General features: G+C 38.7%; 1 long non-coding RNA gene across 1 annotated transcript; it reads left to right on the forward strand.

The window, feature by feature from the left end:
* The first annotated feature begins 8284 nt into the window (after positions 1–8284).
* Positions 8285–26446, forward strand: LOC107312187 (uncharacterized). The gene is made up of 2 exons (XR_004306780.2): positions 8285–9542; positions 26320–26446. It is a non-coding gene; the product is annotated as an uncharacterized LOC107312187 (long non-coding RNA).
* Positions 26447–27475: the final 1029 nt, after the last annotated feature.

The following is a 27475-nucleotide window of genomic DNA, read 5'->3' on the forward strand; positions in this document are numbered from 1 at the left end:
TTTTCAGTACCTGAAAGAGTACATAGAGAAGTACATTGAGACATAGCAACAACCAGAACAAAAAATCCTGCTTCAAGCATAGCTAGAATTAAGAATTATTAAGGACTATGTCATGTAATGAATGAACTGTTCAGTCTGTTGTTTTGTTTGTTTTCAATATACGCACCTACCGTGCATAAAAATGCAGAAATATGTGGAGAAGCTGTTAGAAAACTTGACAAGTGCCTCATAGCTGGTTATTAAAAGAGGGTATTGCCTATTCCTGAAGGGAAAACTGAGAATAATCGCAATCTTACCTGATTTGCCATAAAAAATTCCCAAGTTTTTATTCAAGATTGAATCTGGTGATAGAATCAGATGGATTCCTCCCAAAATTACATATCACAGAGGACAATCTCCTCTCGCTTTTATCTTTATTTCCTTAAAAGTACTACTAAAAGTACAAGGGACTTCAAACACCAAAATGAAATGATTCCCCCATAAACCAGTATAAGTAAAATACCAGCGGGAGAGCATAAAAAGGTGAAATGTGTTAATGATGTCATTACCACCAGGTCACTTGTTGCCATGAGTGTGAAGGAAAGTGCATTTCTCAAACCCCAAGCTGCAGTTATAGCAACTTATCACCAACTCTTGGCAGAACTGCTTGAATTTTGACGATGTGTAAGATTTGCAGAGGTTACATTAGCTCCCGGTAAATATGCTGATAAACCAAGCTAGAATAAAGTGACTTGAAGTGGATCCTGTTCTTAACCCTGAGTTTTCTGACTTGTGACTGTTTTAAATCAGATTAATTTTATTTAAAGGTTCAAGTTTGGTATAATGAATTTAAGTACTTTTTAATGTACCATACTGTTTATCACATTCTTGGCAAATGCTTCATGATTTATAACTAAGTTCCCTTCTTCTCTTTCACTCTACTTCCACTTTCTTTTTTCCCCTTCACCATTCTACTAGAAACTGCAATTTTTTCTCACTAGCCTAAAGCTGTCAAACTTGAAGGGATTTGAGGTTCAGCCCTGTAAAATAAGCAGGGATTTCAGTAGAAGCATGAGACACAAAACTTCCAGAAAGCTCACTGCAAAAACAGAGCCATGCTAATTGAAGGGCCAGCACAGCAGTGTTTGCTGGAGTACCAATGAACAGAGCACCAGTTTGCCTCAGCCTGAAGACACCTTGTGCCTAGACAGTCTTTCTCTTCTGCTGGGCTACCTTTCCCATCCTGCCACTGCAAGCTGGTTTTTGCTGCCTGTCTGCTTGTGCTGACCCTCCAAGGAGGCTTGGCTGTAGCAAAATGGGTATTTTGCTGTTCGGATGCATGAGGTGAGAATTTCATCTGGTTGCAGATCTGTAATGCGCATCCAGCTCTGTGCCTCTTCTTTCAATAAGAGCAGTTATGTATGCATTTAACAAGTGACGAAGATAGTGTGCAACAAGTTGTTAGCTACTCTTCATCTATGAGCTTAGAAGATCCCCTGTATATATGCTAACATATATGCTGCATGCACCCAAGGAATTCTCTATGTCAGTTATGAACCCCATTAAATAAAACCTAATCTATATTTTGAGTGAATAAGAACACTTGGGCCTTTGAAGAAAAAGCAAACAGCTGTATTTTGTTTCCCACTGCATGATCGCCGTGTGACACTCCTAAACAACACAGAAACTGAAAAATTAAACGCATCCACAAAGTGCAATTAATGGCCAATATTTTTAAGCGTTCTGGTGAAATGAATGGGTGTGTAGCATGCATCAGACATAAATGAATTAGGCCTATTTACTACTAATCTCTGAAGTGTTGAATTAAAATTAATATGCATAATCATTGTTAGGCTTTGTGTACGCTATTACAGCTGCTCTATTTGTGATCTATATTTCCCATGATATAGACCTTCCATCTGATAATGTTTAGGTAAGTGGAAACATTTTCATTTTATGATAAAATAAACTTGTTATTCGTTTTTCACATTCTATTCAATCCGATTTCCCAATCTCATTTGTCTGCATTAAGTATTTACTGCTTTCTGTCTTTTATACTGCATGCATTTAGGGAAATTAACTGCATTCTGTTGTTTGAATCAGGTTAGACCGTATTCCTGTGAACTGCTGTAGTAATCATTACTCAAGAATGACAGCTGTCCTGTTGTTCAAAAGAACAGTGTCTAGGAGCTAAATACGGTCTAGTCTTATGCCAGAGGTAGCATAAATCATGGTTTTGACTTCTTAGTTACACATTTCATTCTACGGGCATTACAAATGTGGCACTCTTTGAAGCACCTAGTTTCTTACCTTCCTAATTCTCCTCATGTCACTATTAGAGAGACATAGATTCTTCCCTGAAGACATCTGCATTCACATGTAGAACATCTCCATAGGATTCTTACTGGGATGGGTCCAAACATTGTTCTGCAGTGTGGAGAAAAAGTGATTATAACGTGAAAGTGGCAGTTATGGGAACTATGTTAATAGCTTTGTTATTGCTGCTAGGTACCATCAGTTACTTGACCTGTATTTGATGTTACTTACAAAATGAAATTTAAAGCAGTGATTTGGATTGGAGGTTAATAATTGTAGTTATGGCAATAAAATAGAGAATGGATGCAGGATTATAATTGGCATATTAATTTTAGTTGCAATAAAGTAAAATATTTCAATGGCAGCTGTATCTTTTTGCTTCCAAACACTGTCAAAATAAGCGTGTAGAACTTTGGAATTCCCAGAATTTCCCTTTATATGTAATTAGTATTTCATTATGTAAGTGATGAGGTAGCTATACAATATCATACAGAGGTCAGTAATGACTAGTAACTGGGAAAACTCATAAAACCTTTTTAAACCACTTACACAACTGCTTTCTTTTAAACTCCAAAGAACTTAAATCTTTCTCTAGTTTTTGTGGAAATAAGTAAGAGGCCTTAATTTCAGAGTGACCTATGTATTAACACCTAATTTCAGGTGCCTACAATTACTAGTTGAGTCCAACTAGTCTTCAGCCCATTTTCATTCACTCATGCATATTAAAGGTTGTTTTAATTAATCAAGTTATCTTAAACCTGTCTAGTTAATCTTTTCTACTGCATACATTTCAGATGTTTATATACTGAAAACATTATAAATTAAGTGGAATTATAGTACAACTCACACTCTTTTCAATATAAAAAAACAACACAATGTTTTGAAAATCACAGTTAACTTTCACAGCTTGATCTGTTATATCATAGCTCTAACAATTCCATTGTTTCTATTCAATTGCTTCATATTGCAGTAGTCCTTTTTTGATTTGCAATCTGTTTCACCTTTGCTAATACTTATATCTTAATGTAATTTTGTTATTTAAGTAAAAACATAAACAAAACATAGGGTCCCATTCAGTGAGCTGCTGAATACTTGCTAAGGTGAGGGGTTAAGTATGAACTAAAGGAAATTTCTAAAGGAAAACTGTAGATATACCTACAATGCCTACAAAGTTACAGTGCAGTGTATTTTATACTCTCGCCCTTTTTTGAGTCCCTTATTTCTTACTGGCATTTGTTTTAGAAAGGCCAATTTATTATAATAAAAGCATACAGATAGAACTGAACAAACATTAAAAATTTGCATAAAAATTAATACTGTTTCTTTTTTTATTTCTTCTTTTTTTTTCTTTTTTTCTTTTTTAGCAATAGAAGGCTTTCAAAGACTGGATTTTGTTCTTCCAGAATAACAAAAGGATGTGCATTAAATATTAACCTAGAAGCAGTTGGTTTACTCATGAACTCCTTCCCTACAGAACATTACATCTTCCTATCCTGCTTTTGGTGTTGACAATACGCAGTGCTCCAGTGTTTCAGTTCTGTAAACACCAGTGAAAATAAACAGCAACTAGAAGTGATCAAAACTAAGCCGTCTGCCCTATCAAATTTCATTTTTCTCCTCTCTGTTAATCAATAAAAACGAAAATAAAACAAATAAATCTTGGCTGTCTAGTGTTTTTCTTATCAGAACTCTAATTTTGAGCCTTCAGGATTCAGTCTAGTAGCAAGCATCAGAGTAAATAAACACTTTTGGTATTGATCCGTGTCATTCTACTGCTTTCTAAGTGCCTACAACTTCAAGAGTGCCCATAATATGAGTGTTACCACTCGTGTTTCTCTCAGCTCTCAATGTTTGAACTTCTAGGAGATTGGTTCTGGAAATATGAACTGAAATTCAGGACATATATTAACAAGCAGAAGGGACACAGGGATTAAACCACCACTAGTAGTTAGAGAAAGGATTAGCAGCTGCCAAGGCCTGATTTAGCACTCATTTGGTCCTATTTAGTGTCCTATGCATGTGATAATGAAGCCTACTTTTGTGAGAAATTTTAGCTAACATTGTCTTAATTAAACCCTAAACTCCGATGAGGGAATAAATTCAGTGCATATTAATATTTTACACTAGAAAAGGGGTTCCTAAACTTATTTCGGACACAGCCATATTACAACAACATCCATCCATACGCATGTTCAAAAGGATATATTCAGCTGACCACCTTACTACGCTGCAGATTGGATGTGAGCACAGCTCCCAGCCAGGAAATCTAAACTTGCTTTAGAAAAAAAGACCTTGATTTTTCTTCTATTGACTGGGGAATAATGACTCAAGAAGGGATTTTACTTGTGTATTTGTTCTGGTTGCCCAGAAAACAGAGTAGAGTAACAGCTCGGGAGTCAATGGCATTAGGACAGATTATGCCATCTGAGGAGGCAGAGCTGAAAAAAAACTGAGAAACCTGATTACAACTGTGCCATTGTACATGTGGAAAAGTACTGGAAGTCCTTCAGTGTTTTGTTGTGACCACATGTAGATACAATTTTTAATGCCCTAAACCTCCTTAATCAAGATCTTAGTTTTAAAAATTGTTATTAAACATCTTTGCACAAAGTATTTTTATATTTGATATACCACAAATGTTGCCTACATCTCAGCAATTATGCACTGTGATTAAAGGGTATAATCTCTCAAGAGAGGTTTATAATCATTTTAATTACCCTGGACTTAATAAAAGGAGTTAAGGGATTTAATAAAAGGGCATTAAGAGATTGCCAAAGGGTTAAATATATATATTTTTATAAGAAAAATCGTAAAGCTTCTGTGGCTTTGAGGTGGGAAGGTGGGAAGGCTTAGTGGGAAAAGAGGAGGAGGTGAGCAAAAGTCAAGATGAGGATTAGTGTCAATTAAGCTTCCCTTTGAACCTCCTAACTTGCATATGTAGAACCTGACACAGCTGAAAATATTTCAAATTTCCTGGGCCACGGTGGACCAGAGAGACTGATGTACAGCTCTCTGACCTAAAGGAAACTGAAGGGAGAAAAGGAAAGACAGAAAAACTGCCAACTTCTAGGTTAGTGCCAGGGTATTTTAGAGCACATCCAAGGGAGAAGATCTGGAACAAATGAGTCAGTAGTTGGCTTTCTTAGGCCTCAAACATTTCATTTTGTTTTCAGTCTACCTTCAAACAAAACTAAACAAGTTTTCTGCCCTATTTCTCATCTTCTGCTCTTAAGTTTCAAGTTAGCATAGAATTTAGTTTATTTCTAGTCTTCTGAAATATAATAGTTGTAATTATAGATAAGGAGATAAAAGTCAACCAACAATCAGTCAGGAAATACAGCTCTTACAAAACACGCCAACATCCAATATATACATCATCCTACACATACCTACAACATACCTACAACATTGCCACATTCATCCTTATGCTGAGTCAAACCTGAAGCCACATACAAAGACTGGATATCCAAATGTGGATGCTTGGAATAAGTCGAAGAGAAAATAAATAGAAGTCATCTTGAGGGTTTTGTTGACTGTAAGTAAAATGATTTGTTTTGTTTTCCAGTTTTGATTGATGCTTTTCTAATGTGTTTTCTGTTTCCTAACACTACAGCCCTCCAATGCTGGGCTAAATCCTTTCTCATAGTTGTGGGTGGTTTTGTAAGCCTCAAGGGCAGACATTCTGTACAAGGAGTCATGGAGGAGTGTCTTTGGGTTTACAATGTCAGTTTTCTTCTGTACTGCATCCTAGATAGGCACAATAATGGATAATTTGGATTGGATAATGGGATAATTTTGTACTGGATAATTTTATATGATCATGTATAATATCCACTTCTTATAATCTGTTCCCCTTCCCTGTGTCCCCAGAGACCTCTCTGGTGTGCAGAGAAATCTGGTGCTGAAGTCAGCGTTCGGAAATAAAAGTTCAGTACAAGAGAAGCAAATCTATACCCACCTCTTACCATTCAAAATTAACTAAAAACTTACAAAGGGCATCATTTTTTTACCCAAAGCATGATCTTCTCCTCACTTCTTTGTGGTGTGCTAAGAATGCAAAACAATAACCATTTAAACATATGTTTTGAAAGCAGTGATGGGAGATGGAAAGAAGAAAATGGAGCAGCAGCAGAATTTGTATGTTTTATATAACTGTTAAATTTCATCAGAACTTCTTGTTGGGTGTCCAACCCAGAACTTATGCAGTGATACTTACCTTGTAGAGCTATGTCAGGCTCTGTGAAGCCACCTTCATCAAAGCTATTGATTCAATGCCTATTTCTGGTATAAATGGTAAAATAACACTAGTTATTAGATATTTTGTGTTAATTTTTTCAACCATGCTGAAACATAAGACTTGGGGTCTTTACAGGGAATGATAGCACAAGGATTGCAAGCCTTCTAAGGAAGGAAGTGTCTTCCCTTTACTACAGACAGAAGTCTGTATATTAAGGCTCTATTAAGTTATTGTCTCTCTCAAAATGTTCACCAGGTCTGTCTACATTGCAAAAACTTATAAAAATCTAACAGCAATGTCTTTACATGGACAGGTGAAAGCAATTGGAGCTTTAGATGGGATTTGTGCATCGTATTACATCTAAACTGACCCAGGGAACCTCACCTGTCTCACTTGCTGCCTGAAGCTGGGGCTACAGCTCAGCATTAGTTGATGCCCATCTAACTGTTGGCTGACGTAGTTCTACCCTCCCTGGCAGGCAATTTAAATTGCTGTGCAACCACAGCTTAAATTATCTAACCTGGGTTAGGTAACCCAATTTAAGAACACACCTTTCTTTGTGGTATGTTTCAGCATGACTTTCATGTTGGTTTTATGTTTCTCACTAAAACAGAGATTGGTACGGAAAATGAAATGTATTCAGAGAAGCACTACTGAGCTACACCAGAGATTTTGCCTTTGGCTACAACAGGCGCAGCCCTAAGTCCTGAGAAAATTCCTTATACTCCCTGTGACTCATTTCTGCATACCTTGCTCAGGCAAAGCTTCCACTTAACTTAATAGCAAATTTTTTAAAAGGGCCAGACTGGCAGTTACACGAGATATAACTGTGTCAGACTGTCATATCAAGAAAAGTTAGTTGCCCTTTTTTGGGGGTGGGGTACAAGGGAACTGTATAGCATAGATGGTAGAAAATGCCCCTTTTAGCAATATCAAGTTTATAAAAAATGTGTGTATAAAAATGCTCTTTATTTTTATTTTTATTTTTATTTATTTTCTTCGTCATTTTGGTCCTGTTTCAGCCCATACTACATGTTCAATACATAAGGCAGTACTACGAACTAGAATTTTATTTCATTACAGTTAAACACATGCTTAAATGATTTGCTGGACTGAAGCCAGAATGCTTACTGAATCAGTGAAATCCAGCAATGTCTGTTATTCCCTCTTAAACAAACAACCACTAAATGCAATACAATAAAATAACATTCCCAGAGAAATCTATGCCACAGGAAGAACTACTGCTTGTATTAGTACTGTGTCTAATACCCAGTATCTGCACTGTTCACACAAGTGTAACGTAGCAGTAATTGGGTAAGAAGTCAATTTTATCCTCATGTTTTATTGGACATACTTTTGTGGAGGAAGAAAGCAAAATGAAACGAAGTCTAAAAACAAAAGATGGAAATGTATTTCCAAATTGCTTAATTTAATAAAGTATATAATGACATTGCAGTTTACAGTACCAGTGGAACCCTGAAAAACTCTGGATTCACTTCCAGGTAGAGTGTCCAACCCAGGACTTATGCAGTGAGACTTCCCTCATAGAGCTATGTCAGGCTCTGTGAAGCTACCTTCATCAAAGCTATTGATTCAATGCCTATTTCTGGTATAAATGGTAAAATAACACTAGTTATTAGATATTCTGTGTTAATTTTTCAACCATGCTGAAACATAACCCATCTGTTTTCTATTCTAACTAGAGCTAATTAATTATATTCTGTTATTTATTGTATTTTGTTGCTAGGAGCATTACATATATTGACAAGTAAGCCAATAAAAATGACCAGAAAAACTGTAAAAGAAGGAACAAACATTGAACAATACCCGAAGTCCTATCAAGTACCTGTGAACTGTGGATATTAAGAGCCAGTGAAATAGCAGGAATCTCTTTTGACTTCATTCAAATCTGAATCAAATCCTGAATCACGGTGTATTGTTCCTATGGGGAGAGCAGGTTTTACTATTTTTCTTCACCTAAATATGCAATGCAGTGCAGAGTTTGCAAAATGGTTTTCTTTACATGTGCATTGCCATTATCAAACAAAACAGCATTTCTAAGTCTTTAGACCTTTGGTAAATCCATGATGATCCACTGTTTGCATCAGAGTTATGGGTACTCTTCTGTCTTTAGAATTACTTGATATTTCAGAATGCTAAATATTCCACTAAGCTTTCTGCTCTGTTGCCAAGATAGGCAGTTAAGGGGCCTCAACAGAAAGGTCCGCTTTGCACATTTTCCACGATGCAAGATTCTGTTTGTTTTGAACTTCCTAATCCTATTTCTTTCTTCTTTCACTTTGTAATGTTGTAATTGTACTATAAGCAACTACAGCTGGGCAAATTAAGAATGTAACTGGAAAAATTAAACAGAGAAAGGCCAACTGATCCTGTCCCAGTTCCCACTGAAACCTACTGAATTAGGTTATCTGTGAGCTAGCTAGTAAGTGAAGGAGGCCTAAGACACAGGTGTTAGCAGTGGGCTGTGACTGTCCCCACTGTTACATCACCATCACACTTCTGGGCAGGGCTTTGCCTCAACCACTGTTTCCCCAGCCATGTTCAGTCACAGCTATGGGTTAGCAGGGGCTAGGGAGCACTCCCAATAAGCAGTTTGTATGTGGCCACCATGTGCTGGAAGTTGCGGGACTTAGTTTTAAGAATGTAAATAGCTAGGCACAGTTGTACATAATGCACCACACCACACCAGTTTGACTTAGGTCCAGAGACAGCCCATTGAAATTACTGTAATAAATACAACTAATAATTTTTCATGCCTGAATGAACAAAGGGTCTTTCAATTTCAGTCTTTCAATTACTTTTATAGCAATTAGACCCACTCAATTTTAGATGTCTTCTAACACAGCTTTTGTTTTTATACCAAGCAACTTAATTAACTGCAGCTCACATTTGTGCATGGTGCCAAGAAGAGTTTTCCCAAGGTCAAAGGATTCCTCCTGCTGTCCTGGCATTTGGTCGTATATAGGTCTCAGCTGACATACAGAGCCAGGTAAGAAATTCAGCCTCCAGCTTTGTCTCTTTGCTTTTCTAATCCAGAACTCTCCTCCTCACTCTTTTAGATTCTTTTATGTAACAGGAATGTGGCCACACAAGGCTGTAACATCTCACCTTCTTTGCTCCCTGCTTTCCAGAACTAAGTCTCAGATGCAAAATACACATGTAGTCAATAGATTACTTGCATGTAGTCAATAGGTTACTTGCTGATTGAAAGCTTCCCTGTGATGATATATGTACAGTATCCCATAATTAGCACACTCTTTGTGCACGCCATGAACTTTCTTCAGTTCGGAACATTCCTAAAAGCATTACTACATTTTATAAATCATATTCATAATAAATATTAATTGCACATACATATCAAATTCAAAAGCTCTACCCCTCATTTGGACTTTTGTAGGACTGCATATGACATATTACCCATAAAGATGACATACCTGGCATTTAGGAGATTTTTCTTAATTACTTCCTTCTACGCTGTGAGTTAGGGTCTTGTCATCTTGAACACATATACCGGCAAAAAAAGGAAGGCACTTCCATACAATTCTTTTTTATCACTCAGGGACATTTGTCTAGCACAACCTGGCTTGCACAGTTCCTTCAGTGACACGTGGCAAGTCAACATAATTGTATGCAGATACAGATTTCTTCTGGGTAACAGATTCTTAAGAGATTTTGCAGAAAGCAAGACTATTGGACTAGATAATCTTGTAGGTCTTTTCCAACCTTGTGATTCTATGATTATTAGATTACTAGGAGGGGATGCTATTTTTATTTGCACGCAGAGGCTGCTGCAGTATTTTTTCCAAGTTTATGACAGTGTCCACTCCTCTTTTTAAAGATGTCCTTTCTTGCACACAGCTACAGAGGTCTTGCAAGTGGGAGAAACTATTCATGCTGCAAGTGCATGAGGGAGCCTGCTTTTGCTTTTCACAGGTTTTATATAATCAAAGAACTATAGAATTGTTTGAGTTGGAAGGGACCCTTAAAAATCATCTAGTCCCACTCCCCTGCAATGAACAGGTGTAACTACAGCTAAATCAGGTGCTCAGAGCCCTGTCCAGCCTTATCTGGATTGTCTCCATGGACACAGTATCCACCACTTCCCTGCGAAACCTGTGCCAGTACTTCACTACTCTTATTGTAAAAAAGCTTCTTCTTATATCCAATCTAAATAGGGGTATTTTAGTTGAAACTACTACCTCTTGCCTTATCTCAAGGACAATCCTCTTTATGAGTGGGAAGCTCGAGACTGCCTAGTTACTTATCTTCTTATCAGGAGGGATACGAGGAGTATTAAATGCAGTTCCCCCATGTTTGTTTTTTTATTTCTTAAAAATAAATAAATAAATAAATATAAGTTTCTTCCAGTAGGAAGAAGAGTTACTTTTGAGGGGAAAATTAAGCTGAAAGCTTTAAGTTTGTGCAAAAAAACAAAGTGTTATCTTCAGGTATGCAGCTGTGTCTAGAAGCTCCTCTGCTTCTGTGAATGTTGGGCTAAATACCGTAGTCCGAACTCTTCCAGTCATGTCTAAAATTCATAAGAGACAAAACTCCCTTAGAGCCCAACACCCTAGAAATGGAGCCCCTGTTATCTGAACACTGTTCAATCCAGCCTTTATTCCTACACCTGCTGCTCTGAGAGGCACAACAAAGATGGAGGATGGACGCCCTGCATGTTCAAACACCTGGATCTGGGGGTGGCGTCCCTGAAGACTCTTTATTATTGTTGTTTTTACGGAATATTCTTTATGTGGGGGATCTGGGCGTCGGGCCCTCTCTCTCCATCGGGCTCTCCATGTAGGCCGCCCGCTGAATTTGCGGCCCATTGTTCGGTCGCCGTTGTCGTGGCGACGGGAGCAGCTGCTGGCGGACGGGCCTTGGCGGGCGGCCCTGGGCAGCTCGGCGGTCCCGGCCGGGCCCTGAGCCCCGCCAGCCGCTCACCCTCCCGCTGCTGGCGGTGGCACGCCAGACTGTGCTGGATAATGTTTACTAACATCGGCCACATGGCTCCCTCCGTACCGCTGATCTGCCCAAAATGTGTCAGTCCTAGTGGATTGCCCAGGCACCCGGCCAACCTGCCTGCAATGTGCCGAGAAATCTGTCAGTGGGGGCCACCACCTGCCATCCCACTGGAGATCCTTCCTCCACAGGGCACTGTGGGTTATATTCATCTATAGACATATATATATGTGTGTATGTGTGCATTTTTAGGGTGACAGTGCTGGCCCCGCCTTGGGCTGAGCTTGTGGAGCGCTGCGGTTTCCCTCCCTGCACAAAGGGCTCCTATGAATGTTGTGCTTAAGACTATTGATAATGCCAGTGGGGCTGGAAGAAACAAGAGTCCCAGTGCTGACAGTCTTATTTCAGATGTATTTTTACCAGCGTGTTGTTTCTCTAGCAAATTTACAGCGTGAGATTATTGCTGGAGCTTAACTTTTTTCCTTCAGCCAGGGTAGCAAATGTTGCTATTTAAATGCTGGGCCTCTGTAGTCTATGTGCTTTAGAGTGGTGTAGTACCTAGGGGAAGTCCTTTGTTGCCCAGCTGTGAAACCTGAATACAGGCTTTCCTGTTGGAAGCTTGAGAGGCAGACAATACCAATTAGAATGGATTTATAGGGTATAATTTAGCCTAAATCATGCCACAGAGATAGTATGAATCAGATCCTAAGAAGGAGTAAGTCAATATAGTCCCGAGGAGCAGTGATGCTTACAAGGCCCAGGAGCTGGCAGTATGTAAAATGCAGATGAAGACCATCCAGCAATAGTAGGGAGTAGTTTAAAATATGTGAAATGGCTGGGAAGCTTCGTCATAGTTCATAGATCATAATTACTTGCATTAAAATATCCTTATATATATACACAACTACTTTAAGATTTATAAAATTAAAATGGCCAATTCTGTCAGTACAAGGGCATCTAAAGTGAAATGAATATATTAACACAAAACCACAGAAAAGAGCAGTATTGCTTCGTTCTCAGTGGCGTATATTGACCCTGGAAAGCCGATGTTTCAGAAGTGTGCAAATGATTAAAAATATAAAATAGGAAGTTAGGGTTAAATACATTATTAGATCTCAGTATTCAGTGAAATGTCATATGAAAAGTGCATATTTGCATTGTTTGTGCTAAATTGATAGAAAATTACCATCATTTTTTTTATAACTAAAATTAATGATAGCAAGAAACATTCCAAGGGGGGGGGGGGGGGGAAAGAAAGAAAATAAAGAAAAGAAAAGAAAAAAGAAAAGAAAAGAAAAGAAAAGAAAAGAAAAGAAAAGAAAGAAAAGAAAAGAAAAGAAAAGAAAAGAAAAGAAAAGAAAAGAAAAGAAAAGAAAAGAAAAGAAAAAGCTGGTTGTGACATTTTATTTCATTTTATTTTTAGTGTTTCCATTAAGCACTGATGAAACACATTTGAGATAAGAAAAGAGTGATAGGAGATTATTTGAAAACGGGAGACCTGGACTAATTTTAACTTTCTGCCCTGTGCTTCTCACTCAGCTTCCTCAACTTCTTATTGGTGTAACATTGCCTTCCATTTCAGTTGCGGATATGAATTCAACTAATATTTTGCATGTAGAGTCAACTGTTTATCATCTTAGTTTCATATGCACAGTATTCTCCGATGGCCTAACAAACTGCCAGGCAATATGATCAAATGCAATTTGATCAAATGTAGCAAAAATGTCTGTGTCACTTTTGCGGTTTCAAGTTCCCACTAAAAATTCAAGCTGAGTCTTTTTTTTTTGGCAGTAAAGTGGAATAAAACAGTGTGTCTACATTTTGCTGATGGGGTCCTAAACCTCTAAGAGATAAATGACTTCAGTTTTAGAAGGAGGTTAATTTTCTGTGGTTTCTCCTTTGTGACACAGAAGTAAATTAAAGGAGTTATTTAACTACAACAAATCATCAATCTACAGAACTACCCCAACTGGCTGCTGGGGAGCCAGTACAACAACCAGCAAAAATTAATGCTATGTAAGGGTATACCTTATATAGCTTGGACTAGAAAACAAAACAGAACAAAACATTTAGGTGCACCATTGGCATCATTCAGATCTGCCTTTTTAGAGTTGTGTATTTAGGTGTTCAGCAGATAAAAACAAAAGCAAAAATAAAACCACCAGTGTCATACCCCAAAAGAGTTAACAGTTCAACTATATTCTAGCACTGCAGTCATCAAACAGCAGGACTGTTGTTGAGTCCAGGGGAGATGTTATACACAGGTTACCAGTGATGCACCAGTATCTTAAGAAACCTCTGTGGCATCTCTAAGAAGCTCTGAGTGACACAGAAGAAAGTAGAGTTGTAAGGAAATGTGGCCTTGGTCTGTGATTTTCTTGTTTTGTTTTGACTGCTTTTTTGTTCCGTTGTTTAATAAACTCTGATCCCAGAAGAAGCTGAACAAATAATGATGGACATATATGTTAAAGGAGCAGCCAGGAACCTCTCAATATAATGTGCATGCCAGGAATATTTTCAAGCCCCCATTGACACAGGCTTTGATTCAGGGCATTTACAACGTAAATAACAAGAGCTGTGTAATTTAACAACTTGAAATGGGTGGTATTGAACTGGTAACATACAAACAAATGAAGATGGTAATAAAATTTCAGTCAGGTAAAGATAATCCCAGAAAAGCTCAACCTTTCTAGAGAAGTGTGGGGTTTTCATTTTACTTTTTGCTTTCCTGTTTACCTTGTAGTTAAAGCCTCCAAATGCTTAAAGATTTAAACAGAAATAAGAAAATTTTGCGTAGACAGTTCAAATGAAATATATATGTGTGTAAATATATAATATAATAAAAAGAATTCCTCCTTTCTCAGACATCATCATGTGAATTTTATTACAGACCTGAAACCTATATTATCTGTTTGCTAGCCAAACATCAAGGCAGGTTGGCTGCTGCTAGCACAGGGTCTCTAATTCTAGGATGTTGCCCTGTTTCTGATGTGTGTTCCTGACATCACAGCTACCACAGTGCCACTGGACTATAATCATTCTCTTTAACTGCTGCCTTCATATCTTGTCTTACTGTGGTTCTTTGTTTTATACCCGTCTTTATTTCTCCCAGAAGAAAGCTGTGTGAAGAACTGGAAGAGAAAGTAGATGAAGTTCCTTAAGAAGCAAAGAAGGGCATAGCCATGTGTACTGGGTTATCATGCATAGCCTTGTCAGAGGCAGATGGTGGTATGGCAGTAGAGTGTGTAACTTTGTGACAATATTCCATCAAAACTTCATGGTTACATGAATTCTTATTGAAGAAGAAGTTCAGGTTGCAGCCCTTAGTGGGCAGAATGATGTGGATGTTCTTAGGATAGGAAAGGGGTGATCCTTCTGGATTTCCTGGAACCCAGACCGTCCATCAGTTCTTGTGACCTTCTGGCTTTGGTCCGTTTGGGCCAGTGAAATGACTGTGTTTCTGGTGTTTTCCCAACAATGACACCATCAGAAGTGGCTCGGAAAGAGTGGATGACCTCTACTGGTGTAGACTTTCATGAGTGGCATGCAGGCTATTGTTCATTGCTGCCAAAAAGGCATACCTAATGGTGGTGACCGTGTTGCTAAATGGTGCTTTGTAGATGAGAATTTGCTTTGTCAAATAGTGTTGTTGCTCTTTTTGTATATGTTGTAGTTTGATTTAAATTAGCTGTATGGAAATAAATTGGAGGTATTACTTTCGGAGTGATCTATGTATAATTAGAATCTAAAAAGAAGGAACTAAAGCACTAGTATATATGAAAAAAGACTTGATAAGGGAACGAAAGATTTAGTATAACTGAAGATAGAGTTTGGGAGGGAAATGGATTCTCTTTTGTTTGTTTCACCAGGAAAATGAAATAAACACATTTTCTCTATTCATAAGTCTGGCGATTGTACAGAAGCTCATATCACCCTTTTTTACTTAGAGTTTTGTGCTTGGACTGGTCTTTTGACTGAGGATTTGTATTCACTGTGAGTCTGTGTAAGTGTCAATCTTGGTGTAGGGTTTGAGGCCAAGTTTGTCATCCATCTGCATTACTTGTTTGCAAAAACTCCTTCAGTTCAGTTTTGGAACAATCTAGCTAATACTCCTGGCAGGCTAGTTGTCTCCCAGTACTTTGCATCCCATCCTCCTCCCCATGCTTCCTGCTGTTTCTGAGACCATCTGTGATGTGTTGTAGATGTGGCTGCGATGTTTTAGTTTGCTCTGTAAAAGAAGTTTAATAAGGCTTCTACCTTGCACTTTTTGTCTCTCTGGGTAGGGCTTTGAAGCCAAAATGCAGTATGTGGGATTATGGCACATCCTTTCATAACCAAACGGCAATGACCTCTAGTTACACGAGGAAAGTGTGGGCTCTGCTATATTATATCAAATTGGACAAGAAACATAAGTTAAATTCATGGATGTCATGGTTTTACGATTTTTGGTTACTGGTATTCCCCATCATAACATCATGTAAATCGTTGACAAAGGCATGGCTGGAGTGGATCTTGGGGTCATAGGGAAAAGAAGTCGTCTTTGGCCTGCTGTCATTCTTCACTTCCCCCCTGCCCGTGATTTTCCTAGCTAGGAACCTGAGTTTCTGTAAAATGCAGAATCCTTCACTGTAAAGCCTGTAGCAACAACTTGCTGTTGGGTTGCTAGAAACTGTGTCACGGTATCCTCTTCGCTACTTGTAAGTGCAGTAGGTAGGCCAAAAACTCAATGCAGGCTATAATTGTGCCTCCTTTATTTTTATATGGCCATATCCCCCAGGCTTTAGTTCTCTATGCTCTGGACTGTTGACTTCATAGTAACATTCACATAAGGATCTCTAGGTATTACAATTAAGAAATAATTTCAGCACCCACCCAAAATGCCCCATGTATTATACCCAGGAAAACTTCTTCAAAATTTGCTTATTTAAACATGAATTAATTTCTGTGTTTGACTTGGGAAAGAAAAAAGTTAAATATGCAGTTTAAATGCACTTTAACATGCATTTGGATATAAAAAAAAATAACATGCTTTGGCAATGAAATAAGAAGAAATTCACAAATTTTACACAGAATGGTACTGAAAAAAATCCATTTCTGTTTTAATGATGACTATATTATGACATAATATTATGACATAATATTACTCTATAGACCAGTATAATGCATAAAACTGGGAGGCATTGTGTTCTTTGAGATAATAGAAATAAGCAAGCACAGGGAAAAAAAATGGTGATTTTTGGAAAAGAGGATTGAGTTTACTGTCCCTGAAGCAGAACCTTTTAAAAATCATCTCTTCAATTCTGCTTCTTAGAGCAAACGCTCCTTTTTGGAGTGGAGAAAAAGTAAAATAAAATGCAGAAGATTAGTTCATAATGTTTTTATTTTGAATGGGGCCATAACCTGCCTATCTACTTTTAACTGTATCAGAGTAAACACTTCATACATGAAAAACAGGCTTACAATAATTCCAACATGTAGTTGGAGCTAGAACAGTTGATCTATGCAGCTTAAAGGAGTTCAGTAGTAAGGTGAGCCTTTGTAACAGCCATTAGAAAATAAATTGCTGTGGTTCTTTCGTTCTATGCCAGAGAATAAAAATCCCCTCATAATACCTTTTTTTTTCCCCCCTCTGATAGGTGTTTTGCATGTTTTAGATCAGCTTTAGTGCTGTAGGAACAATTCTGTTAGCCTCTGCAAAAAAATTCTTTTTTCTAAGGACTAGAGTGTCACGCAAAAAATTTGGCCTTGAAGAACATAATACAGAGCAGGCACCAGATGGTGACCCCCGTTTCACATTTTGTTGGTTCTGTGCCCTTGCTCCATGAGGACATAGCTGCAATGGGCTTTTCTGCTGTGGATGAGTTTATGTCCCACAGCTGCACCAGCTCTAGGAGGGAAACTAATTCAGGAGGATGGCAGCCAAAGAGGCTTCTGCTCCATTCCTCTTCTCTGCTACCAAAGTGACAGGTAGGAAAGAAATTAATACATGCCTTCTTATGTATGCTCCACTGTTGTCAGTGTGTAGTAGAACTTGATAAGCTTTGTTATACTATTTGTGATCACATGACATTAACTACTAAGACCCAGGTTAATGCAAGTGACCATAGAATCACAGAATCATAGAATCTTTTGAGATTGAAAGGGATACTTACAAGTCATCTACTACAATTCCCCTGCAGTAAACAGTAAGTCTACAGCAAGATCAGGGTGCTCAGAGCCCTGATCCCTGAGTGTCTCCAGGGATGGAAATTCCAGCACCTCTGGGCAGTCTGATCCACTGTTTCAGTACACTCATCATAAAAAACCTCTTCCTTATATCCAGTCTAAATATCCCTTTTAGTTTGAAACCATTTCTCTCGAATGTTCTTTGTGGCTCTCCTCTTGACTCACACCAGCAGGTCCATGTATCTTACTGAGGACCCCACATCTGGATGCAGTGCTCCAGGCGAGGCCTCACCTTCATCCTGCTGACCATGCTTCTTTTGATGCAGTCCAGGATATGATTAGCCTTCTGGACTGTAAAGGCACTTGCTGGCTCCTGTTCAGCTTACCATCCACTAGTGCCTTCAAGTACTTTTTGGTAGGGCTACGCTCCCTTCTTACATCCCCCAGCTTGCACTGGTAACAGTGGGTTGCCATGACCCAGGTGCAAGACTTTGCACTTGGATTTATTGAACCTCGTCAGGTTCACCTGGGCCTACAGCTGGAGCCTGTCTAGGTTGCTGTGGGTGGCTTCCTGTCCCTTGGGCATGTTGACTGCACCACACAGCTTGGTGTCAATTGCAAACTTGCTGGGGGTGCACTCGGCCCCACTGTTAATGTAATTGATGAAGATGTTAAAGAGCACTGGTCCCATTACTGACTCCTGAGGGACATCACTTTGCACTGATTTCCAACCAGACACTGAACCATTAGCCTTACACCAGACGTGCTAAATGGCCTGTTTAGTCCATCCTTTCTCTTCCATTTCCTCTTCCCCATGGCTATCAGTGGTATCTGTTGCTTAATTTACCTGCAAAAAAGAAAAATACACATTTTCTTTCCTTGCCTTCCCCAGAATCCATCCATGTGTAATGAGCAAAAAAGGCCGTCTTTGGCAGTTTCACCAAGGCTGCAAGAAGCCTGGTATGACTGAAAGCATGAGTTCACTTTATGAGACTTCAAATTTACCTTTGACATGTGGATGAAGGAGTACTTTGTAATAGCAATAACAAAAGCAATAACAGCAATTATCACACATAGTATATAATGATACAACATTATTTTTACTTCAGAAGATAACCAACATACTTCTGCAGAGTGAATTTCCTCCCTCTTCCCTTTACACAGAATTACTAAACCCACCAAATGTGAGATTTATGTTTTTGTTTGTTTGCTTTGGCTTTGTGGGGATATTTGTTGTTTGTTTGTTTGCTTTTATTGCTTCTAGCATAAAATTTACTGCAGAAACTTGTGATGGAATATTTCTTTTTTTGATACAAAGCATTTGGAATCCTGATGTAAGCCTAACAGGTGAACCAATGCTTGTAAGCCCCGGGTCTTTTAAGAGAAGCTTCTTCATCAGCATTTGAGTCTGGTGAATAGCTCACTGCAGCTCTGTTTATATAGACATATGGTGTGAAGAACACTAATACAGTTGTCTGTGCACAACTGTAACAAACAATCTGCTTATTGTGTATTTTTTTAGGCAACACTTCATGCTGTCTAACAGGTGGCCCCAAGTTACAATAGGCACACTGTCAGGGTAGAACAAACCCCATTTACACAAGAGTCTTGACTGGAGATAGTGACTAAGGCAGCCTGCAAAATCAACCTTAGAATATGATTGTTTAAAACATTTAAATGCCATGATCCTCTGATGAATATGAGTCTTTCCTTTTACATCCTCCTGTTGGCGCTCAATCTATCTCAAGGCCAGTAGAGTTAATTCCTCTCAAAGAATGAATGCCAGGCAACATTTTTAAATCTCCCTTATATTACAAGTTTCAGGTTTGTGGATATAATACTCTATGCTTTATATAAAAATCAAAGCTGTATTTGTTTTAATAAGCCTATCAAGGCTTACTACAGGTTTTCAGTTTCTTAGAACCATAATTTCACCTGTAATCTCAGCTTTTTTAAGTGCATACATAGGAGTATTATTGTAGCATGAAGTTTGTTCTTGTTTACTGCATAAGGGGTAAGGTGAATCATTCAGCTTTGTCTCTAAAGATAAAACTCTGTTACAATCCTAATTTCATTCTCTTTTATGTTCTTTCCCCCAGAAATTCCTTTGCTATTCCCTGTTTTTTCCTCGCTCAAGTTTTCCTCTTGGATATGCAGTCCTGCAGTATTATGTTTTCATTTGTTCTACAGGAAGCCGATTTTTGTAGTGGTGGTTTTTTGTTTGGTTGGTTGGTGTTGTTTTTTTTAGATATATTGAGTGGAATTCCCCTAGCAGAGAAAGTGTTTCTCACAGGATAGACCTTTAAAGTACTTGGAGCTCTGTTTTTTTTTCATGAAGTCGTAGAATGACTTGGGTTGGAAGAGAGCTAGTTCCAACCCCCTGCTGTGGGCAGGGTTGCCACCCAGTAGATGAGTTGCACAGGGCCCCATTCAACCTGGCCTTAAACGCTTTAGTTCTCATTGAGCTTCATTGACTTGGTGGATCAGGTCCCAAATGGTAGGGTGATGGAAATGGACTGTCCTAACAGGGCTGTGTGGCTGGGACCCACATGATTGTATCTCTTTAGGAAAGTGGACAATTATTTACATAACATGCACAAAAGAACAAATATTCTCAGTCCGTGATCCATCTCAATTAGCTTCAGTTATATATGTATTTTAAGCTAAATCTTCTAGGGTCTCCCTGCAGCCAGTGGTGAGAGATGGGCACCCCCAGAAGGCAGTTCATCTTGTAACACGGCAGGTGTTTAAGACAGCTGTGAGAATCTCTTCAGATATGCCCACCTCTCCTTTAATGGCAGCAAATTCCAGATGAATAGTACCTAACTTCTGACTGGCTACAATAAAATGAAATAAATCTCACTCATTTAAAATGGATGTATGAATATAATATTAAGCCTTTTTGTAAACTCATCTGTGGAATGGTGTCTCCCCAGAAAACATTCTTCTTTTAGTTCTGCAAGTTGCTGAGTGCATCTTGAATTACCTCATTTCAGCAAGACACAACAGTGCTGATTATTTCATGAAAGGAATGAAGTATCTTGATAGCCTTGAATAATCAAAAATTAATAATTCAAGATTTGGATGTGTTTCACCCTTAAGGGTTTTGGGGCAATACTGGCTTTTAACTTAGAATCATCAATTTTAAAGGTTACTTGCCCAGAGAAGTATTCTCATCATTCTCATTATTTTTCCTCCATTTTTGTTGTTGTTGTTTTTTGGGTTTGTTTGTTTTGTTGATGTTGTTTTAATCCCAGGTCCTCCGCCACATCTTTATATCTAAATTGAAGGGAGATGGATTTGAAGTGAGGACTATATGATGGATAAGGAATGGGTTGGAAGGTCACAATCAGAGGGCTGTGGTCAATGGTTCAGTGCCCGAGTAGAGGCTGGTAATGAGTGGTGTCCTCCAGGGGTCTGTCTTGGGTCCAGCACTTTTTAACATCTTTGTAAATGGCACAGATAATGGGATTGAGTGCACCCTCAGCGAGTTTGCTGGTAACACCATGCTGAGTGGCGCAGGTAATACAGCAGAAGGGAGGGATGCCATCCAGAAGAACCTTGGTGAACTCAAAAGGTGGGCCTGTGGGAACCTAATGAGGTTCAACAAAGCGAAGTGTAAGGTATTTCCAGACGTGGTAATTCCAGACACATATACAAACTGGGAGAAGAAATCCTTCAGAGTAGCTCTGCTGAGAAGGACTTAGGGGTCCTGGCACTTAAAAACTTAATGTGAGCCACCAGTGTGCACTTACAAACAGGCTTTCTGAACACCTTTAGCCAGTATCAGGTATAGTCTGCTGAATTTCACGTTTTTTCCTACTCTCTAACAGTTTGAGAATGTAATGTGTATATAGGTCTCTATCAGTACCAAGTTATCTGAAAGAGTTTTATTCAGTATAGCTATGTATGTTTCAGAATACAGTCTGAGACTACAAAGCTGGCTGGTAGAACATATCACTCATCCTTACATTTGCTTAGGAGTCAACATTAAGGTTAGATACCTCCAGAATCTGATACATAAAGATAATGGAGGTAACTGGGAAGAAAGCAGACCCTTTGGGTTAGATTCTGTGTAGGACATCATGTATTGTGTGTTATTAAAAATGGTAGATTTAATGAGTGTGGCTTCAGTACCTTGCAAGATGATACTTCTGTAACTACAAGCTACAGAAATTCATCAGATAGATGAAAGCAGAGGTGCAGCAGAACTGTAAGCACTTGAAAATAAACCAAACTGATATTAACCAACAATATAGAACAGTTTTCTAGGAGAAACATCAGAACTTCAGTTCCTGGGTATATCTGCAGATAAACTAAGTGTGAAGTAACATTCTAGTACTCGTTGGATTTCTTTGAGCTTGGATTGTACTGGCACCTTACTTGAACTTGCATTTTTAATGCTTGGTAAATCCAAGTGAGTGGCTAGTTGCCCTGTTATCAGCCGGAGAGAAGCAGATTCCTCTCGAGTCTTCCAAAGGAGACTGTCTACCTACTTTTTTATTAACCTCTACAGCATCATGCTCAGATAACAATGGTTAGTGCTAGTCCATAATGAATGCAGTTCTGTGTTCTGTCAAGTCACTTCACCTTCTTACTACTGAAAAAAAATAAAATAAAAATGGAAACAGAAATAAAACTCTTCAGTCTTGCTGCAATTTCTGACAGCTGCGTAAAGCAATTGTTACAGGGAAGAGAATGAATATTAAACTCAAAAAAAATTCAGATGGTGTGAGCTCAATGACTCTGCCTTATGTTTGAGGAAGAATGATGCACCTGAGGCACTTCTGAGTCTGGACATCTGCTTTACAGTATGTTACATTTATAATAGCTCAGTCTAGCAGGGGTCACAAGCTCCTCAATTTCTGCTAGTGCCTCAGGGTTGTCATTTGTAAAGTTCTCCAATTAATTTCTTCTTAATACTCACACCAAAACACCTTTTGATAAAGATATATATGTAAATATATACATATATATATGTATATATATATCCTATGTATATATACACACTTAATGAGTCTAGTGTTTACTATTTAGAAAATGCAATCAAAATACCTTTTATTCCAAAAATAGTGTGAACAACTTTTTTTTTCTTTTTTTTTCTTTTCTTTTTTTTTCCTCTCTGAATAAGAAAGCCAGTGTCAGCAGTTACTGTCTCTTCTGCCTTGGGGGGAATTCCCTGTCTTTAAGAATGAACTGAACTGCAATAAAAACTACACTCTCTTGCTTCTCTTGCTTTTACAGGCTTTACACCTGATGTCCTTAAAATTTTGCATTCTAGAATATGTGCTTTAATTTAGTTTCTGGAAGAAGTAATTTTTGCCTGTGCTTAAGACTGAAGTAGTTATTCAAGTTATTGTAGAATAGATGTCGTTAAAGCAGGTGGAATGAATCTATGAATCTCTTTCCTTTTAGTCTAATTGCAAAATACCTTCATTTTCCCCTCACTTGTTGGTCTTTACTGTAATCAACATAGCTGGAATGTTTTAGTGTTTTCAAGACCATGTAGTTTTCCATCGTCAGAAATTACAAAAACCACATGAACGGGTTTGACCTGGACAGTTTTGCTGTGTGGAGGGATGGAAGTAAGAGAAAGATGTGTGGCATGTCTCTGCAGTAGCTCCATCGCTGCAACTGCTGTACCACGTCTTCAGAAAGATCATAAGAAGCATACATTGATAATACAAACCAAACTGAGTCACATTCAAAATACATTAGATCAAGAGTTCTCCTCGTTCCTGCATGAGGGTTCTGGGAGTTGAAATTAAAAGCACTTGTTCACCATGGGGTTTTAGTTCATAACATATAGGAACATGCTCTTTACTGACTAATGCTGATAGGTATGGGGCTTCCTAGACCCCAGCAAAACTCAGTCCAGTTATGGACTGTCCACCTCAGCTGGCTTTCACACAGATGGGCTGGGTTATACTATTCAAATAGCTGTTTCTGTTCTTTTTTGGGGTGAACCTAATCACTCTTTTCTGGGTATGCATACAATATCATCAGTCTGTGTTCCACTCTGTGTCTCCTTTCACTTCGTCCTTTTTTCTCCCTGCGTGTTTTTATCCATTTTGGGTTTGGGTGTCTTTTTTGTTTGTATGTTTTGTGTAGTATGAGGGGGTTCTTTTTTGTTGTCTTTTTTTGGGTTTGTTTTGTTTTGTTTGTTTGTTTTGAATGTGTATATGCTTCCTTTTATTTGCTTTAACTTTTTGATCACTTGTTATTTTGATATTTTATATTTATTTTCTTCAGAGTCCCCTTTTCCCCCCATCTTTTTCATATTTGTTCTGTGTGCCTTGTTCGCTTTCCATATATTTTTCCTATACTTTTGCTCTTAAAAGGCCACCTAAGGTTGCACTGCCATGGTACAGTTTCCCTGGCTTACTTTGGAACCAGACAATATTTTCCCTGTGCTCTGAGGTCTGTGGTTCAAATACTCTGCCTTTTGCCCACCTAATGGGGTGAGAACTGCTCTGTCCCGTAGCAGACTATTTCTCCCTTGAGTATTAGGCTGCTGTGTGATCTTCTGAGAAGTCTAACACTGTATGCAGTCAAAGAGAATGATAGCATTTATTAAAAATGGTTTCAAAGGCAAAAATCATGTACCACGGAAACACACTGTAAAATGAAACATACAGAAATCATATTAATAAAAAGGCTCTTTTAAGATGTTGTTTGTAGTGCTGGAAACATGGCTATGGAGCAAGATGTTACAATCCATAGGAACACCCATTCTTAGAAATCACAGCTGGCCTGTATCCTCCAGAGTTGGCAGCGTTAGAAAAAGACCAAGAACCAATTCCTGAGTCCTCATCCTTCCAGTTATTTCTTTCTGTAGGAATCATTCTCTCTTTGATTTTATTGTGGCCATACTCATCAATACAATATGCCCTTTTACAGCATCTGGAGGTTTTGTATGCCCTTCACTGATTTCTTGATTTGTGTGGTGTCAGATCTCAGGCAGACACCCCTCCTACCTCTGGGTATTCACAGGTGGATGTTATTAGCCAACATTTCTCCTTTCCACCCATGCTGTGCAGCACCCTGAGCAGCAGTGGTTGATTTAATGGTTCTCCACACCCCAGAGCTGGCTGTGTTCTGATTACTCTGCGTGTTATCTGATTGTTGAACACCTCAGGATCCCTTATTACCCAGACACTGTATCAATAACCCAGGCTACCTCACTTCAAGCCTCCACCTAAGCACACAGGAGGAAAACAGTAAATGCTCAAGAAGCACAAATTATTAGCAAGATATCCATTTTTGGTAAAATGGATGGTAAAATCTCAACGTCTCTGTGTAACAGAGTGTATTAATAGCTAGCTATCTTCTGGCAATTTAAATGCAAGTCATCACTATACATTCTCTTCTTTTTCTCCTTGTTTTTGAAAAAAAAATAGAGTTTTTTTTCTTTTTTTTTTTTTTGTTAAATACCTTGATAGGCTGCTGGTAATCTACCACTAATCCTTTCTCCTCAGTACACACATAAAGAAATAAAAGATGCCAGTTTTGTGGCTTAGCTGCATTCAGGAAAACTTCCGTATTGCTGCCAAGAACTGCCATCTGCCACCTACAAGCGCAGGTGCCAGGGAGTCTCCTCTGAACACAAAGCATAATAATATAACACAAAGGACCAATGTGCACTAATAATTGCTAAACACACAGAAAGAGGGGCCAGAACATTTTTATAAAAGTTTACTTAGTCTGTGGAGAATTTGCATACAGATGGCTAGGTCAGGGTGCTGTGTATGCTGCCTGGGCCACTGTGGGGTAGGGCTGCCTTCAAGCAGCCTTTATAAGCACACACGGCTTTTACTATAGCATAGTGTTGTGGAGAGACCTCATTCTGCACACACTGAATAGTCATTCAAGTAGCTTGCTTTGAAATGAGAAAAGACCTTGGATAGGGGGAAAAAAAGCAAATTCTTTTCTTTGTGAGACAGAGGAGGAGTGTTGGGAAAGAGGCCAGAGGACTTAAAGAATGTGGGTTAGCAACCAGGAATTAGAGGAAAGTTTCTGTGGAGACACACAATTAGATATGTGGCATTCACCCCTCTCCTTCTAGTGGGCAACAAGAGCAAGCACATTTCAAAGGGTTCATCATCTGCATGAAACAAGGATAGGGGGAAGAAAAAGCACCCTAATTTTTAAAGTATAAAGAAAAGTGTAACTGTCTTAAAATAAAACAAACCCAAAGGTTAAGCAGCAAGAAATTTCCCGTCAGCTAAGGCTGCGAAGACACAAACCCTGAATTTACTTGATTTGCTCTGTGTGTGTATGGATATGAAAATGTACACGTGTGCATCCGTATCCATGCATAGGTGCCTGCTTAATACATTGTTTTAAATATGAAAACGTTTCTATAAGACTTTGTCATGAGTTTGTGGAACACCTTTTTTTTCTTGGAGAATGTCTGTGACCACAGAATAACCCAGAACGATGCTGCCTGATGCAGAATACTTATGGCGAGTGTCAATAGTTAGTTACAATATAGGGAGCTTTGGAAAAATTCCTATGAAAAAGAGGGTGATCTTGAAAGATGCTCACCTTTATCAGCTTTCAACTATGCTTAACTGTCATTACTGCCTCTGAAATAGTTTGTGGCCTAGGAGCGTGGTTCAGTTTGGTTTTTTTCTTTGCAGTTTTCACCCAGCTGCTTTCATCAATAGCTGCACATCAGTTCCTGATTCTGAGAGAAGAATTGGCTGTCCATGCCTTTCACCTGGCTCACAGAAAACAGTAATAACAATAATAAAATTAATCTGTTGATTCCCTTCCTGCTCCTTATCAGAGGCTCTTCAAGTGTAACTGTTTTACCCACATGATCTTACTGAATTTCTTCGTGATTTTTATCGATCCTTTTAAGAAACTAGTAATATAGCTCCAAAAGATACGTAAGGAGCATAAAATCACACAAACCTACAGTTTCAAAACTCTGTATAATTCTAATTCATGAATTAGAGAACTTGTGTACCTTGTGATCAAAGGATTCCAATTCCCTGAAAAAAAATCCTACGAGGTAAAAATATATAAAACATGATTTAGAGGAAAAGAGCAAGAGATAGGGGTTTGCCCAAGGTCACAGAGGAAGTGTAGGAGAGGTAGGAATTGAATCGCAGTCCCCTGAGTACCCAGGCAATTCTGTACCCATTATCATTCATCCTACTTTGAGAGTGCTAATTGATTTTGACTGCTTAGCATGAGCTCTTTAAAGGGGCCTAGTTTTCAGGGCTGTTTGTCTCCTGCAGAATGTGGAGCTGAGGTCTGGGGCAGGATGAATAGGGCAGGAGCTGAGAAGCTTTTCAAGGGCTGTGGTTACTGGAGGGGTGGGTGCTTCCTTCCTGATTGCTCTTGCCTCACCTTATGGCCACGTAAAGTGGGTTCCTTTATCTTTAGCACTTCATCAGGCTCTCCTGGGGCAAAGTACAGAGACAGATGGATAGAATGATCATTTCCTCCACTTCTCTTTTGGGAGTAAGGGGTCTGAGATGCCACTGCTATCCCTATTGCTGGGTTTCTCACGGTACTTGTTTCCTTCAGGCCTCCAAATAGTACGTGGGACTGAAGAGAGTAGAGCAATCTCTGATTTTGTAAGCAATGTCCCAGATTCCCTAAGACTACGCTTGGTTACTGTTTTAATGTGCCCATCCTTTGGAATCAATAAATCATCCATCACTTATATAAAACTGCAACTTTGAAAGTTGAAAAAAACCTGAAATATTTACATGCGCCAACACCTCCAATACTTTTATTTCCTTATTTGCATATTATAGAGGCTTTCCATTTGAGCAGCATCTC

This window comes from Coturnix japonica, chromosome 3 (assembly GCF_054131305.1).
Source record: "Coturnix japonica strain WE chromosome 3, WE-NBRP24, whole genome shotgun sequence".
In the NCBI taxonomy this organism is placed as follows: domain Eukaryota; kingdom Metazoa; phylum Chordata; class Aves; order Galliformes; family Phasianidae; genus Coturnix; species Coturnix japonica.